We start from the raw sequence: 18,538 nt of genomic DNA on the forward strand, positions 1-18,538 counted from the left end.
AAGAAAAACGTTGTTAGGTAAGACACATATGCAACAGTTAGGTATCTTTATTTCGAAACGTTTCGCCTACACAGTAGGCTTCTTCAGTCGAGTACAGAAAAGTTGATAGAAGCAGAAGATACTTGAAGACGATGTAATCAGTCCATCACCCTTGAAGTTTGGAGTGGTCAGTCCCTCAGTCTGGAGAAGAGCATTGTTCCATAGTATGAAACAATATGGAGATGAAGTGACAAAATGGAGCCTTATATAGCGCCAAGAGGTGAGACGTAGGTCACTAGAAGAGGTAAGAACTCAGATGTTGGGAGGTCAGGTCCCTCTCAAATCCAGCCGTACTTTTTTTCTGCAGTGTCTGTCAGACACTGCAACACAAGGGTATCTTGGTACAGACCTGCAATCAACTTCGACAACCTCCACTAGTGAGAACGGCTGGATTTGAGAGGGACCTGACCTCCCAACATCTGAGTTCTTACCTCTTCTAGTGACCTACGTCTCACCTCTTGACGCTATATAAGGCTCCATTTTGTCACTTCATCTCCATATTGTTTCATACTATGGAACAATGCTCTTCTCCAGACTGAGGGACTGACCACTCCAAACTTCAAGGGTGAGGGACTGATTACATAGTCTTCAAGTATCTTCTGCTTCTATCAACTTTTCTGTACTCGACTGAAGAAGCCTACTGTGTAGGCGAAACGTTTCGAAATAAAGATACCTAACTGTTGCATATGTGTCTTACCTAACAACCTGTCGGTATTTTATACCATTTTAATGTTCAAGAAAAACTTTGCTATTTAAGCCAAAATCGCAAGTTTTACCTATTCGTCACGATACACACACACACACACACACACACACACACACACACACACACACACACACCCACACACACACACACACACACATATATATATATATATATATATATATATATATATATATATATATATATATATATATATATATATATATATATATATAATATAATATATATATATATATATATATATATATATATATATATATATATATATATATATATATATATATATATATATATATATATATATATATATATATATATATATATATATCCCAAAGTTCCTTCTCCATTCATAAAAATGCAAATATATTCATGTAAGCTAGAGTGAACAAAAAAAACGCAGTGTGATGACATCAAATAAATTCCCGCAACTATAAACAGGCATTGTTATGTAGATAAAGCAATCCTCTATCTCATCTTAGATCATTATCACGTCTGGTTCTTGCTCTCACTGCTTGAAAACATCTCATTTCTCGAAGGTAACCTTATATATATGCAGGATGCAGGAAATGAGAGATGGTAAGATACACACTGAAGTAGGTTTGGGAATTAATATTATTGGGAATAAATAAATCGGTAATAACAAGTAAAAAAGTGAAAGATTTATAGTTTAAAGTTTACCAAAACTCTGTATATATATCAAATAGCCAGTTAACCATAGATAAGTAAATATTGACTAGAGAAAGACCGGAAGTGGACTGCCTGTCAGGAAGCAGGGCAAATGTTTCCTGGCACGGGTCTCTGTCGTACCTTAAACGTTTTAGGCATCCACTTGCTTGCCTAAGTTATGTATTATAACCCATTCACTAAACAAAGAAGATAATACCCTCATGAGTATCTAAACACAATTGAATATTATAAAGAGAAAGGCATTAGACATGTAACAGAAATGTAGATACATTGCCTAACCCTGACCTATGACATTTCAATCAAAAAGTTAGGAACATGTCACTTTTTTTGAGGTGTCTCGCCCTGTTCTACGTTTACTGAGGATATGTCAGAGTTCTTTGATCTTTATAGATCAAATACCTATCAAGGTCTGGCATCTTCACTGGCAACTACAACGAGAAGGAAATGGAAGCTTTCAGGGCACTATGAGTAAAATAATAACATACTTAATAGTTTATTGCAATCACCTGTCGAAAGTTCGGGGATAATCGCTACTCCTGAAGAAAAATGTGATGAAATAAGCGTTATTTACCGTTGTGTAACTTATTTTACAGATTATTTTAAAATTACTTTGCTTCTTTTCTCGCTATTTTATTTTTATCTGTCAAAAGCGAAACACCAAGGAGCAGTGATAGGTTTGAAATAAGAGAAAATACACAGAAATTGGCGACAGCTGGAGTGGAGAAGTAGAGTTGATGTAATCAGTCCATCAGCGTTGAAGAAACAGTTTTTAGGTGGTCAGTCACATTCTTCCAGACTATGGAGCTGAACTCTTCTCCAGGCTGAGGGACTGACCATCTCAAAACTGTCTCCAAGGTTGATGTAATGATTACATCATCTTTTCCTCTCCGCTATTCTAGCTGCCTCCAATTTATTCGTCTCTGTATTTGACTAAAGAAGGCTACCTTGTAGGCGACGTTTCAGTCAACAATAAAGACATCCATGATCGGCAGGCCCAACTAAACCATTCCACGGGTGGGGTTAGAACCCACGATCAGAGAGTCATAAATCTCCAGACCGACGCGCTAGCCACTGAGCCAGATAGCTACAAGAAGAGTCATCAAACTAGGTATATTTATACACCATAGGGAGGTTAGCATAGGCGCCACTGTAACCACAAATGCGAGCTTTTACAGACGAATCTCCACCTAATGTGGCTAACGCATAGGTCTGGAGGTTTATAACTCTCTGATAGCGAGTTCTGATCCCACCCGTGGTATGGTTTGCTTGCAATCGTGTATTACGATTTCGTGAGTCAGGTCCAACATCAAGTCACACCAACAAATATGTTCATTCTACCTATATTTAAAATTACTCAAAAAGTCTTCATGCCAAAGACTGTACGAGGGAATTTATTACACTCATCTACAACTCAAAAACGAAATCAGTACTTCCCTATATCCTTTCTGAATCTTAATTTGTTATTTATATCCCATTTAAGTAGTCTTATTTTCCATGTGTATACTTCAGTTGTATTTTTTATTTATTTAATCAAGGGGAAGTGCTAAACTCATAGGGGTCATATTGAACCTGGGGAATGGGAATCATTAAGGTTCGATTTAAGGAAGGAGAGGATAAGTCAAGTTCCTTGGATCAAGAGCCCCTCACCAACATCAAAGCTCCTCCCTTGAAAGGACTTCAGTCATAGTGCCCCCTAATTCTAAGTCTTACTATTTAGTATAGTGTGCTTCTGTGCACACAAAACCACACTGCCAGCCATTAAGAACTTCTCTGACTCTACTGGCAATCAGCTAATGCAACAAGACGAGAAAAAAGTGACGGGTTTATTAGTCTTACTGACTTTTTGCGAATTGGTACACCACTGGCCAAGTGCCGTGAATTTTAAATGTAAATAGAAAACCACAAACATACATATTTATATATCTTCTTTGCATTAGAATTTTATGACCGCCCTGCACTACTCCTTTAGCGTGCGTTGAGGATTGGGGCTGGACTTGTAAAATACGGAAATACCATTCGTGGATTGTGCAGCGTCCAAGACTCATCAAACTGAGTTTAAAGTCAATTGATTACACTAGGAACACTGATGATAGATGCTCCCTATTATACCACCAATCATGAATACTTTAATACCCAAATTAGAGAAAAATTCAAGCTTTTAGTGCATATACACGGAGAAACATTGACCTCTTGGTGTAGAGTACTTCCCTAAGTATTACAACCACCATGCAATCTCTGCTTGGCCCAACACACTGAGTCAGGAGCTCACTCTTCGGAGCCCCGAATCTTAAAGAGAGCATTCAGAGACGCGAATTTGTTGAGGAATACATTCAGAGACGCGAACCTTTGAGGAACAGCTCTGCAGGTTTGAATCCGTTGATGAACAGCTCCAGAGCTCCGAATCAGTTGAGGAACAATTCCGGAGCTCCGAATCAGTTGAGGAACAATTCAGTAGCTCGAATCAAAAACCTTTCAGACCTCTTTTTTTCAGTACATAACACAGATCCAACCATACTACATTCATCATACAGTGGTACCACATTTTAACAAGCAAACTTTCATACAACGAGAGATGTGTTTTCTCTTCGTTTATACACATACAGGCGCACATCTTCCAGCGCATACATACTTAGAGTCAACTTTAATTCCCATTTCAGTGATTCGAATATCTTTGGCAGTGAACTGGTGACAAACAGCTCCAATGTCTGGATAGTTTAATTGCGTTGGATATACACACTTGCGTAACTAACCTTAGGAAAAGAGTTTTTAGACAATAAGAAGTGTTTGTAGACGGAAAAGTGTTTAGAAACGAATTGTTTTTTGATGAAAAGTGTTTATAAACAAAAAAGTGTTTATAAACGAAGAGTTTGTAGACGAATGTTTGTAGAGAACAAGTATTAGTAGACAATGTGACTGTAGACGGAAATTTTTTTTTGTAGACAATGAGTGTGTGAAGAAGAGTGTTTGAAGATGGATAAAATATTTGTAGATGAAAAGTTTTTATAGAGGAAAAGTGATTGTAAATATGTTTGTAAACATTTTGTAAATTTTGTAAATATTTTTCCAATAATAGTGTTCGTATACAGTGTTCGTATTCGAAAAGTATTTCTAGTCGATAAATATTATTAGATGAAAAGCTTTGGGGTGCGGCACCACCTGGATCCCAACGCCACCTGGAACCCCCCACCACCAACTGAACCCTAGCGTCACCTCAGCACTACTAGGGGCACCAGCACCATCTGGCATCATTTATCATCATGGGAAGGTGAATCTCATAAACAGTGGAAAGATTATGAAAAATCTAAGTCGTATTGCACTAAGGATTATTTATATGGCATAACCAAATAGTTGTTTAATAAACCCTAAAATTTCTAAATAATACATTGAGAATACTTGTAGGTGAAGGGTATAACTGGGTTTACTATCTGAAGGTGTGGGTGAAGAGACTTCCTAATGCTGCACTCTGAAAGGCATAACTGGAGTTATTTACTAAATGCGCTTGCTGAAGGGTACAAACTTTGGGGTTATGAAAGCGTGAGCTGAAGAGTATATCTGAGGCCACAGGGCCGTTGTATTAATCAGTATTCGTTTACCTTGCAGGTAAATGAAGGTTGACAACGCGTCGAGAGATACCGGGTCACCTCATGGAAAAGACCCGGGGGGCCGGGACTAACCACTCCGAACTCAAGCCCGAGAGACAACGCACCACCAATAAGGTTTGTTTATGTTTTAAACCACTCGCAATTGGCATAGTTTTTAACCTTTGAGGAGTATCTGTTTGCATGTAACATGTATATGTATATATGCAATGAGGATAAGAAAATGTGCCAAAATATAGCAGTATGGTATATTCCTTTTGTTACGAAGAAGGGATGTTAATGCCTCGCCAAGAGGTTATGAAAATTTCCTTGTTCCTTACAATGGACGTGGATTTGGAAGACCTCATGTCCTTCCCATGACCTCGGAGGACGCGGGAGACTTTTTTTTCGAGGAACTGATTGTTATTATTCTTTCATCTTCAGTTTTGTATCATAACATCTGCTTTATAACGCCGAGAAATTGAGGAATTGGACATGTTATTTATATGTGGCTTTCTTGTCTAGTCTCTATTTTCTTGTCTTGGTTATGGGAGCTAAGTACGTAGTTGCATGTCTTCGGGCATGCAAATATTTTCTAAAAATTATTCGGTCAGTGTTGATCCTTGTGGGACTTCACCGTTAACATTTTAAATTATATTTTATCACTCGGTACACTTCTTACATTTCGTTACAGTAAATTGCATTTTCCTCTTACTGGAAATTTCATAAATTCCGGATAAGTCTTTTATTAGGTACTCATACGGTGTAAATGTACTCTGTAAACTTATTTTTTCCTGTTATGTTGGTAACTACATTATTAACGTTCAACTACAAGAATTTTTTCATCAGAAATTAATTTGTAAAGTATCTAAAAGTGGCTTGTGAGCTAAGTTAAGTTATATGCTCTGAGAGATTCTTATAGAAAAATTCACTCTGCAGTGGATTGAACTTGATGGTGGAGTCCCTTGCTGGTGATGTTCTTGACTGGACTGTAGTGGTGACATTGATGGTTGCTTGGAAACTAGTGTAGGAGAAAATGCAGAAGACATGTTTGAGAATGGAGCTGCTAGGAAGGACTGTATCTTTCGGTAGTCGATAAATGAGACATTTGAAAAACACTTCGCATCTTTTATTCCAGAAACGTTTCTCATAACACACAACATCTTTTGATAGCGTCTCGTTTTGGAGGATAGAATGTGTACTCAGCGCCTGCAATCTCTGATGAAAGGGCAAGAATACAGAATCTTAGAAAACACGCGTTCCAGAAAAGAGCATTCTTCCAGGAATTCACTGCTACAGAAACGATGAGCACGTAGGAAGAAGTCTGTGATGACGCCACGTTTAGTCTTGGTAACATGGTGTGAATGAAAGTGGAGAAGATCGTGTTGGTTGATGGGTTTGCGGAAGACTATACAACAAAGCGTTGGGGAAGAGAACATCGACGAAAGGAAGAGTGTCTTCTACTTCTATGAGGCTGAATTAGATTTAAGACCTGGATGAGCTTGTGCTGGAATTCTGGGACGTCGAGTCCCCTAGGAGCAATGATAGTATGCCGCTACGTTGACGTCACCCTCAGGGAGACGGACTGATCGCGTCAAAACTATTATGTCCAGTGATCTATTTGCCCGTGTTCGACTGAGGAAGCCTGTTGTGTTGACGAAACGCTTCAGCAATAAAGATACCCAAGTGGAGCAAAATGTCTCATCCAGGGACAATGGTACCCTGTTTTCAGGAAGCACCTCTAAGTTAATATTTTTATAATCAAGGGGAAGCGCAGAAGACTTTGGGATCATGAAGCACCACTAGAATGTTAGTTAATAACTCTTGAACCAGGGAAGGAAAGGGTAGCTCCAAATCATCGTATCAAGAGCCACTCGCCAGTATCAAGTCATAGATTCCACCGAAGGCTTGCCCGAAAGGCTTTTCCACGATACATTATGACAGATGTCGCAAGGTCCTGGAAGATCGAGCTGCCACTTCTATACTGCTTCTTCAAGAAGCACTGACCAGGACTTTTTATCACATGAGGCAGTGGCCATGATCTTTGTTACCATTGCCATCAACTACACACTTGAGTGTAAGTAAATGTCCAGCTTCTCGTGTTCGCTTGAGAGAAACTTTACCTCTGCAGTTTTTCACTTGGAAAATTAACCTTGTAGGGTCTTAAAAACTTTATTTCGAAAATACGTTTTCCCTCTTTCTTCAAGCTTATTTTCAACGACGAATGTCGATTTTGATTCTTCAGTCATGACTATTTATATACTGAATGTTTTAGTTAAATATTTAGCAGGAATGTCGTTAACGAACTGCAAAATATTTGATAAATTATCTTTACCTTGGCACATAACTCTAAACAACTGAGAAAAAATGTTGCAATAACAATGGACAAATATGCAAGTAATAAGGTATTGCGGCTACATTATCGCTCGCTATCAACGTTAGCCAGTAGGCTTGAAAAAAGCCCTAGTGAGCGAAATGTAGCAGCATAAATGTTTAATTACTTGCACATGTGCACATTTACCAGATATATTGTCGGGATTCTTATCAGTAATAAATCATCTCAAGAAACTGATTAATGCCAAGCTTATCTTGTTTGTGTGTGTATTGAATATATAAATTTTATGACCGCCCTTTCTTCCCACAAGTCAGCAACCTTGTTCAGAAGTGGGGGCGATTGCGTTGGTTTCATAATCCGCTGTTGCGACGCCTGAATAATATGTCACCGTCTTAGGTTGCTCGTATGGGCCGTCCATTCCACTCCAAGTGTCGTCTCAGGAGTCTTGCATGGCTGTACTTGGACTGGAGGCATTGGTCACTGGGTATTTTTTTGCCCTGGCGTTGAGTAAAATTTAGAATCATCGAGTTCTGCAGCTCGGGCCGTTCAAAGTTGGCTTGATGCTCTTGATTCAAAGAAATACAGCCACTTTTTTCTTCCTTAGATCAAACCTGATTGCCCAATCTTCTCTCAGGAACTGCATGATGTGCGAGTTTTGGGCATCGCGATGAATATAATAATTATAATTTCCAGTCCGGGGTGATTCCTGGAGATCACGTACTCTGTTATAATTGAATAAACTTCTGGTTGGATGACTCAGGTTTTGATAGCTATATAGACTTGCTAACCGTGGGATAAAACGCCTTTTTGATCATGTGGTCAACACAAAAGTCTGGCCTCTGGATGGGATGCGAGAGTATAAATCTTGAATCTGATAACAGGTGTTACAAGTGCACATTGTTAAATAAATCTCTGCTTAGAATGAAGCTTTGTCGGATTATGCTGGTTATATCTCCCTTTTTTCACATACGAGTCGGCACAAATGTATGGTATAACAATACTGGCAAAATGTGAAATAAAATCCAGTATTGAACACTTATGACACTGTATCAGGAAACCTTTCGGGGGGCTTCCTATGGAGTAAGAAAACCCATAATAAAGCATGTGTTTCATGTGTGTGTATTTCGCTTACGTATCGGCGTTATGTCCTTCGGACTGCTGCTGCTGCTGCTGCTGCTGCTGCTGCTGCTGCTGCTGCTGCTGCAGCAGCAGTGACTGCTGGTGAGCAACCGCATAAGTGTCCTAGTCCTAGGTTTCCCGTAAGGGCTGTCGACTCCACCCGCTGACAGTTACGTATGAGAGGTTCATTGCACCGTCTTGGGAAAACTTAATGCAGCAGTGTAGACTCTCCGGTAGGAGTGACAAAGGAGTCTTAACGTGAAACAAAAGTCTCTCGGTCAGCCAAAGGAGGATCAAGGCTTTGACCCTTTTAAGAACTTCGAATGTATAGAATGTAATTGAGGGTTAAATTGCCTCACACCATATAAGGCTCTGATTGGAAACAAACACATATGCAGTTTAATGTGATCCTTTATTGACAACGTTTCACCCACAGAGTGGGCTTTTGCAAGTCACACACAGATCTGTGTGTGACTTGAAAAAGCCCACTCTATGGGTGAAACGTTGTCAATAAAGGATCACATTAAACTGCATATGTGTTTGTTTCCATTGTGTCTGTATTTTATACCATTTATTTTCAAGGCTCTGATTGGTTCTCACGTCTGGTGAATATCAGTCTTCCCTTATGTTTAAAAAATACACTTTAATCTAACGTTTTTTAAAGCACTATAAATTCCTGAGACAAAATTTACTTCATTTAGACATAGAGCATAAAAATCAATATAAAACGCTTAACTACTTCATAAAAAAAAATAGCCATATTGAAAAATAACAATGACCACATCCGAAGAAGTGACGGTCAACGCAAGAAGTCGCTTAGGTTTTACCAATAACATTACTATAGTAGTCAAACATGAAACTATAATAAACAATATTCTTTGGTAATAATGGTGACATGAATAATTTTCAAAGAACGTATAAAGTAGCAAGCCTGTTGTAGCATCCGGTCCTCCAACTTTAACACGTGCTTGAGGATATCATTACTCTGAGAGACTATAACATATTCTCTGTCGTAAGCAGGCCATTCATGGTATTTTGTAACCGTTGGTAAATTGCGCTAGACTAGCCATACTAATCCGTCTAGAGGACAGGATGGTTATGATTCCCTCCAACAGAAAACCTAGGCAGACAGCCTCAAGGATGACACTGGGAAGCCGTGGTCTGTAGTCAGCGGCATTACCATCACTAAGAGTAAAGAGGCTATTGTGATGGGAAACTTAGTCATATTAAAAATATGTAATTATATATTTTTAAAGGGGTGGACCGGTAAGCCAGCGGAAAGCCTCGGTCCGATGACCAAAGCTCCAAAGGCGGGTCATCATCTGACTAAGACCCGCGTCAGGAAACACTTGTCCTGTTTCCTGAGGAACCTTACCTAACCTAACCAACTTAGTCACACTTCATGAACAACTGAATTTAACATAGGCGTTCCTTTCATACTAAAATTTCTAATGAGAATTTTATGAAGAGCAGAAAGAACATTTCTGATTAAAAATGAAAACAAATGGAAGAAATTTGGATTTTATTTCTGATGATCCAGTTTCTTTAGTTCGCCATATGGAGGGTAGCTTGAGAGAACATGGATACACAAAGATCTATGTACAAAGCTTCTATATAAGTACACTCAGGAGGACTTTTAAGAAAAAGTATCTTCACCTCTCCGCCAGAGGTTCAAGTCATGATTCTAGACCAAAAAAAAAAATCATGGCCACTGCGTTCAAGAGTGTCGAGGGCGTTGTCCACATTGGCTTCCTTGGAGACACAAGTTAAACACTGTCCAGCTCAACCATTCAGTTTCCAAGAATGCGCGATAAAGTGTGTTAGCCCGGTTGGTGATCCTTCGTGATATTGCAGCCTCATACACACATACCAAGAGACAGAGACCTCAGTCCGGTAGAATATGACTCGAAACTGATACCTCCAGTACTCTACCCTCAACGTACACCCTTCTTCCAAACCCAAAACCCCCTTTCCCCACTCTCAACCTAAACTTCATTTACTTGAGATATCTTTCCATCTCCCTTTTGCTCATGTACAGAGCTGAAGTAGCCTGCAAAGTCATGGTGAGGTGAAAAGTTAAATTGATTTGAACCCTAAACCCGTGTGGGTCATTTATTTCAATGCGTGGTGAAAGCTTGGGTATACCCCCCCCTCTCCCCAGCTAACAGCAAGACATTAACTTGATGGGGGGTTCGGTAAACGGGAGACAGTAGTAAGGAAATCACCGATGGTCTGTTACGGAGGCGATTCGGTAGTCGTGGAGAGAGACCTAGCCTGTCTGCCCCTCTCTAAGCCTGCTTGAAAGCATGTGAGACCTGGCCTTGGGGGGGGGGGGAAGAAGTCACGTGACGTCAGCATGGCCAGGGAGCCTTGATGTAAATGTATTAGGAATTATATATACTACACAAGTATTGTCTGTTGACAAACTACTCCCACAGCTAGGCTTCCCATAAGGAAGGGTGCTAGTAAAAGTAAGCATGGGATTGATTTTATCATGAAGATCCAAACAGCAACTTCTTAGAAAGTATGGAAAACATGAACAAGTGAATTAGCAAAGCTGCTATGCACAACGATTATAGTCCAAAGTCACACTGTAGGCCTCAGCAATATCAATAGTTTTTTATCTTATAACCAAAGTGAAAAGTCGGACTCGTTCGTGGACTCGAATCTGATCTTGGACTCGGAGTAGTTCGTGAACTCGAACTCTTTCGAGCAATCGTAACAACCTAAAAAATGATCGAAAACTGACAGCACGCAAGATAATTGTTTTCCCAACAAGTAGACGCACACCATGAAGGTTCCCAGTATGAGTTAGCATGTGGTGGTGAATACCTTAGACTCAGAAGATTGGATGAGGTTCGCCGGTACTATTCCGGCTCAGATCTTGTCCATTTGATTACAGGGAATGAATAGTGAAATGGAGAGGAGAACCGTATTTGTAATGTCTCGGCCTCTGTGGGTTAAGAAATACAGGGTCGAGTCCTTCACACGTCAGCCATGAAATATAAAATGTTTATCAATGTTCCACTCGCTATTTAAAGACAATTCAAGGACTTTATGATGGAGATGTTGATAAGGCTGTCACGTCAACATAAATTCCAGTGAATGTCTTTAAGAAAAAAAAAAAAACGAAATAGTGCATACTCTCCCGATTTTTTCCCCTCCACTCATGCGCTTAGATAATACACAATTATCCTTAATCTGGAGAGACGTAAATAGTTTCTCTCAGCAGATAGTCTCGGTGCGTACTTCTAAGTCCTCTGCTCTGTCTTTCCCATTAATTTCCATGTAATCCCTTGTAAGAGCACATAATACGAGTGATATAAAAATATATATAGCACCTATATTCATTGTGGCACCTAGGTACTGCTAACAATACTTGTATTACAAACTGGAATGCATATACAAAAAGCAATATAGAATCTTGAAATAGCTTAATTTCCTAAGTAAAGTGATCTTCAATAATATTTCCATACTGCTTATTCTGCCTATATTCCAAGACCATTCTTATTATTATTTGTACCCTTTGTATATAAGTTGCTATATTTTTTTAATATCGCTCATATAATGTGTCAAAAACAAGAGAATTCACGGTGTCAGGGTTTGAAAAATGGGAGGTATTAGGTTTGATCCCCTGAAGGAGAGAGCAGCTCCATTTCTTTGGATCAAAAACCCTTCAGTAGCAAAAAAAGATATACCCTTGAAGAGAACAATTTTTGCTGCAATAAAGTTACCTTATTACTTCTTAATGATAGTGGTTTAAAACTCGGTTTATTCGTATATTTGTTTATTAAACTACTGGCTGCAGCAAATATCATATATCAAACAGGAGCCTTGAACATTTAGTGACCTAATTTGGGATTGAATATATTATTATATATACCACAAAATATATATGAAAATCTGTGGCTTGTAATTTCCGCGCGCAGGTGTCTAATACCTTTAGTTAATATGAATAGTTAATAACGAGAATCATTATAATCAAGAGTAAATGTCATGTACCTACGAATATCAGGAGATATGAAATAAACTCCAACAAGTATAATATCTGGTGTAAGGACTACAATTACATTGCTAAAGAGATGTTTCTCGAGTCTCTAGAACAAATGTTGAGCCCTAAAAACCCAGTGGAGAAAAGTGCGTGTCATCTATAAAATGTCCCGGTGGAACAGAGCTGTCTCATTGTCCTTCATTTTTTTTATTTACTTATGCAGTCCTACAAACTTAATGTTATTTTTCTTTTGCAGAGGATACACACACACACACACACACACACATAGAAGGGGCACAGAAACAAGGAGTCACAGTTGGATGTTGAAGGCTCAGATGAATCACAGGGATGTTAGGAAGTATTTCTTCACAGATGCCAGGAAGTGGAATAACCTGGGAAGTGATTTAGTGGAGGCAGGATCCATGCATAACTTTAAGAGAAGGTAGGTATGATAAGCTCATGGAGCAGGAAGAGTGACCTAGTAGCGACCAGTGAAGAGGCGGGGCCAGGAGCTGTGACTCTACCCCTGCAACCACAACTAGGTGAGTACAACTAGGAGAGTACACACACACACACACACACACACACACAAACACACACACACAGCTGTGAATCAACCCCTGCAACCATGTACGTATAGGTGAGTACATACACACACACATAACCATGCATACTGTAGATGAATTGTTCTGAGAACCGACACGTTGATAAATTCGACACATGTGCAACTCTTGGGTATCTTTGAGGAAACGTTTCGTCACACAGTGGCTTCATCAGTCCATACAAAGGAGAATCGTGAAGAACAGGAGAAGATTGAGGTAATCAGTCCCTCAACCTTGAGTCGATGTGGTCAGTCCATGAATCAAGGTTGAGGGACTGATTACCTCGTTCTTCTTCTGTTCTTCACGATTCTCCTTTGTATGGACTGATGAAGCCACTGTGTGGCGAAACGTTTCCTCAATAAAGATACCCAAGAGTTGCACATGTGTCTAATTTATCAAGCATGCATACTATAATTTAAACCTCAGCAAATGCAAGGCAATGAAAAACGTAGAGTAGAAATTAACGTCAAAAAGAGAGGACACACACTGGGACAGCGGCGACACACTTCACTTAAGGAGGACCCTGGAGTGAGCATAACAGAGAGCATATCACCAGAGGAGTAACTCCTGCAGTAAATCAACGTTCGTGAATCTTAGATTAACTTTTAGGTGCCTAATAAACGACATATTTCAGGCTACTCTGGGAGTATACAGCCCCCAGGGTTAAACTCACACCTGATAATACATGTCAACAAACTAGATAAAGAGTAGAATTCTAGGGCTCTGACATTCATAACAAGTCGCTACTCTACTTCATATTTGTAAGACATTTTGCAGTTTATGGCTATGAACTGCATGTTTTATTAATTTACTCGCCGGTATATAATACCGTCGATATAGACTACAGCGTTTAATATAGTATGCATGAAATTAATAAGGTATACCCCAAATAAAGGCTTTCAGTATTAACTAGCTGATTTCTTGAGCGGAATGAGTGAAAGAGGAGACAAATAAATCTCTCATTTCAAGGTAACGGATGTATCCTCTGCCAAACCGGTTGACTGTATGAAACATTATATATCTGTATAGCAACAGTACTTTAACAAGACACTGGGTGTTATATTTTCTTAATACTTTTTCTAAAGAGTTCACGTCCTAATTATTTCAGGAACTTAAACATTTTAACACATTTCCCTCCCGAGGACGAAGGCTAATTGATGAGCATCTGTTTTATTACTTTCTAGACTCTTGGGACTCCATAAGGCTGGTTGCTGCACCTCCTTCTGATCCGCTGTATCAGAGATAAGCGTCGGCCATTGAGTATACATGTATACGCACACACATAACTGCCCATTGTAGCAAGATGTCTTCATCTCGGTGCTCTGGGTTGCCATCACGTCTACTTATCTGGAACATTCAGTGTGCTCGATAAAGGGCTGTAATCGTGTTACTTTCAATAATATCATTAACCTATTCATATCTTGCTTCTTCTTTGGTCTTCGGTAAAGAAGACAGCGGAGTTCAGTTGATTTGTCGACGATCTAAAAATTTTCTGATAATCTAGGCAATACCATGGAAGAATTACGGTCAGCTAATAGGAAATCCCCAAAATGAAGAGCCCTCGTAACTATGAGGCGAGATCTGTTCTGCCTCGGAACAATTTCAAGCATTTTTTATGTAATCTAAGATGTTCCTACCACAACGGGAAAGTTCACAGATCTTAGAAGAGACAGTTCTGGTAAATGAGTGCAAAATTATTTCATCACTTAGATTCCTCGATTAACTTGGTATCATGAATCCTAACAAATTCTAAGACTGTATGGGAACACTATCCTTATTTATTAGCTAGTTTCGGCGAATAAGAATGCGAGTATAAATATGTTATCTGTGTTACATTGCGGAACCTTTACCCCCAAGTCTAATGACTTGTGTGCACAAGTGTAGCTTGATACCGTTGGAAGTCTTCTAATGTAATTTTATGCTTTCGTGAATATCCACTTCAGGATCTTGTCGTATTCACTTTGTATCGAGCTGTCGAATGGGTGTGCACACCTCAAGAAATAGTTAAAGCTGTGCAAAATCAGACTCTTTGCGAGAAGGTTAAAGGTTTCATAAGCTTCCAAGTCTTCTAATTTTTTGTTCCATCCTCTTCAGGTCATTGGGCTTGACCTCGACTGAAGGTACTTCAAGCAGAATGCTATCAGTGGAGCAATGACTAAGACTTCTTACGCAATGGATGCCCTTGTTTTGAAGATTGGCTGGATGAATGAGATGATTACACATTTGGAAAGTATAAGGAAGAATCCAAGACATATTTGAGATTTCAACACTTGACGATCAGTTAATATGGACATAGTTTGAGTCTTCCGATGTGCCGTCGTTCACGAACCAGAAGTTTAACTCGCTGATCAATTTCTGATGATTTCCCTAGAGAAGATGAATGAGAAAAGACAGTCTTCATGCTAGATTCCCTCCGACAAAGTCACTAGTGAACACTGTTGAAGTCTGACAAGTTGCGTTTACTTTTAACAATAAACAAGCTTGATTAAAGAAACAAATAGTCTTATCGACAATTTTATTAACACTAAAAAGATTGCGTGTCTCTATTAAATGTTTTCGTGTGTCATAACTTATTCGAAGGTAAGAAAAAAGTCTTATACAAATTGTTGAACTTTACTCATGGAGCCAATGAGGCGTTAAGGAATGTTATAAATATCAAGCCCAGATGACCTTTTACGCTCGACTTTAATTATGCTTCAATTTATTTAAAGATGTGAGATACATGACTAAGCAAAAATGAAGCAGGGATGGTAAAGAGCTATTATTGCTTAATATATTCGTAGATGTGTGAATATGAAAGCCGAACAAAACGTACACAATACATGTCTCTCCTTTGTAGATTCTTCAATTTTTTTAAAAGTCCGTGAGAAGCAATTCATTGATGTGTGCTTTTCTGAACGTTAATTATCAACCGGCAAAGCGAGAACATTTTAAATGCTGTGTGTAAAAATGTCTTTATCAAATATGACGGCAGGGATGTTGAGATGCATTGTAGGAAGAAGCTTGATTGATATACACTACCGACATGATGATGAATTAGACCCATGTGCAACATCTGGGTATCTTTATTTGTAGACGTTTCTTCATTTAGTGGCGAAAAGTCTACCAATAAAGATACCCAGATGTTACCCACGTGTTAAATTCTTCTTCGTGAAAAATCTGTTGGATGGCAAGCATTCCCCACAAATGCGGTAAGAAAAAAGATGCTATGTGTCACATGATCCTTAAATAAAAGTTTGTTCTGACTGAGGAAGGCCATATGAGAGGACTGTCCAAACATAGATTTATGTTTACGTGCGTAGCGCTCCAACCTTGATTTTCTTCATTTGAAAGCATGTAATAAAAACGTATATCTACGTTCGGAGCGCTAAGCTAGCAAACGTAGATCTACGTTTGGACAGTTTAAGGATTAAAAACTATGAATCTGCTTAGAACAAAACATCGTCAGTAAATACATTTTTTACGAAAAAGCTAAGAAAACACACCAACAGCACAAGGTTTAGTCATGCTGGACGGCAGTAGTAGTTTTTCGTCATATAAAATAAATGCAAGAAAAATCTTGCTCTGGCTATGAGAAACAGGAATGTGCCAAAGGCTTAATAAAGTGCAACTTAGTGGAAGAAATTGAAAATAAAGGAGCTACAGTTTGGTGATAATAGTTCTGAAAGAGGACGTTAACGTGACAGTGACAGTTCTGACAGATGGCAGAGGCCTGACAGAGAGCAGAATTTTGTCAGCTGGGAGGTCCGATACAGCAGTCTTTATTCTATGGAAGAAGAGAGATGAAGTCCCTGGTGGACGAAACGTAGTCTCACTAAAATGCCATAACTCGCACCTTGTGCCTTAATAACATACAGAACAGAGGCAGCAGCCACAGCCCTCTAAGAGAGCTGTGGCAGCAATCTGTGCCGCCTGGAAGGACTGAAGCAGCAGTCAATAAACAGTGGGAGGACTGCGACAGCAGTCTTCGCCTACTTATTGGACCCAAAGAACAATCTATGCCCTCTGGAAGTAAAGTACTAAGACTTCCGTCTATTCTCCCTGGTAAGTCTGAGACAGCACTGTCCAAGGGGACTAATGTGACAGCAGTCACATTAGTCCCCGTGGACTAATGTGTGCATAAATTACAGTCAGTAGGTATGTATTAAATATGAAAAATAAGATGGCTGAGTAGCCTCAGACTGCTGGTGATGTGGTCCTCTTCAAGTGACTACTCTTCCTTCCCACGGATCAAACATGATTTAAAGCTTACCAATGATAATATAATAATAATGATAGTGTCTTGGGGCTCTACTGATACTGAGGGGAGGTTAGCTTCCATTCCTTTTAATGGACGACAACCTTCTCCTCCGCTAGCTGTATAGCCCTTGTGGCTTAGCGCTTCTTTTTTATTATAATAATAATAAATTCTCCTCCCCTTAAAGGGTAAAAAAATAAGTGCCTTAAAACTAATGAAGGGCTCTAGATTACAGGAATTGGGGTTGTTTCTCTTCTTCCACGGATCAAGCTTGATTTCCTCCCGGTCTCCTATGAGCTGTTTGATCCCTACAAGTTTGGCGCTTCTTTGCGAATATTACGATAATACTTAAACACTGTTTATCGTATTTAATTTATTAAGCGTATCATATAGATTTATCTTCATTATTTTGCGGATACATCAGTAAATAAAGCAGTTTTTTGTACATATAAAACAGGTTTAATGTTTAATTGAAATTTTCCGTGTTATGGGTCATAACTTGACTAATAAATTGTTTCACTTATCGCTAGAAGTTCAAATTGCTTATTACCTGTTAAGTGTTCTTAAAAGAAGAGACTAATGGAACTTTATTTTCACGAGGGATGAGATGGCATATTGGAGACAAGGTTGAAGATATAGACACGTTGTAAAAGCTTCATTCAACGTCTTACTCGACGCCGAGATTAACCGTGAAGCTCTGCACAGAGCAAGACTTTGCTCCCAGTAAAATCTTGTTCTGCCACCTGTCTGTGTGAGAAATTTTGTCATTACTGCTAAAATACGTTGCTTTTCACATAAACCAAAATTAAAAAATGTATATGTATTCTTGATATACTGACAGATAACTTCTAAGTAGAATTAGAGCTGATTACTTCCCATTCCCTAGGCAATGTTTGACCTCAACGGGCTTACCTCTTTAACTATAATAATAATAGCAATATTAAGATAAGATAAGATAAGATTTCGTTCGGATTTTTAACCCCGGAGGGTTAGCCACCCAGGATAACCCAAGAAAGTCAGTGCGTCATCGAGGACTTTCTAACTTATTTCCATTGGGGTCCTTAATCTTGTCCCCCAGGATGCGACCCACACCAGTCGACTAACACCCAGGTACCTATTTGCTGCTAGGTGAACAGGACAACAGGTGTAAGGAAACGTGTCGAAATGTTTCCCCCCGCCGGGAATCGAACCCGGGCCCTCCGTGTGTGAAGCGGGAGCTTTAGCCA

General features: G+C 39.2%; 1 long non-coding RNA gene across 1 annotated transcript; it reads left to right on the forward strand.

Moving 5' to 3' along the window:
• The first annotated feature begins 3,954 nt into the window (after positions 1 to 3,954).
• LOC128692239 (uncharacterized) lies at positions 3,955 to 18,326 on the forward strand. Its single transcript, XR_011393456.1, has 3 exons — positions 3,955 to 4,715; positions 5,051 to 5,166; positions 15,170 to 18,326. It is a non-coding gene; the product is annotated as an uncharacterized lncRNA (long non-coding RNA).
• Positions 18,327 to 18,538: the final 212 nt, after the last annotated feature.

The sequence above is a fragment of the Cherax quadricarinatus genome, chromosome 53 (genome assembly GCF_038502225.1).
Source record: "Cherax quadricarinatus isolate ZL_2023a chromosome 53, ASM3850222v1, whole genome shotgun sequence".
Taxonomy (NCBI): domain Eukaryota; kingdom Metazoa; phylum Arthropoda; class Malacostraca; order Decapoda; family Parastacidae; genus Cherax; species Cherax quadricarinatus.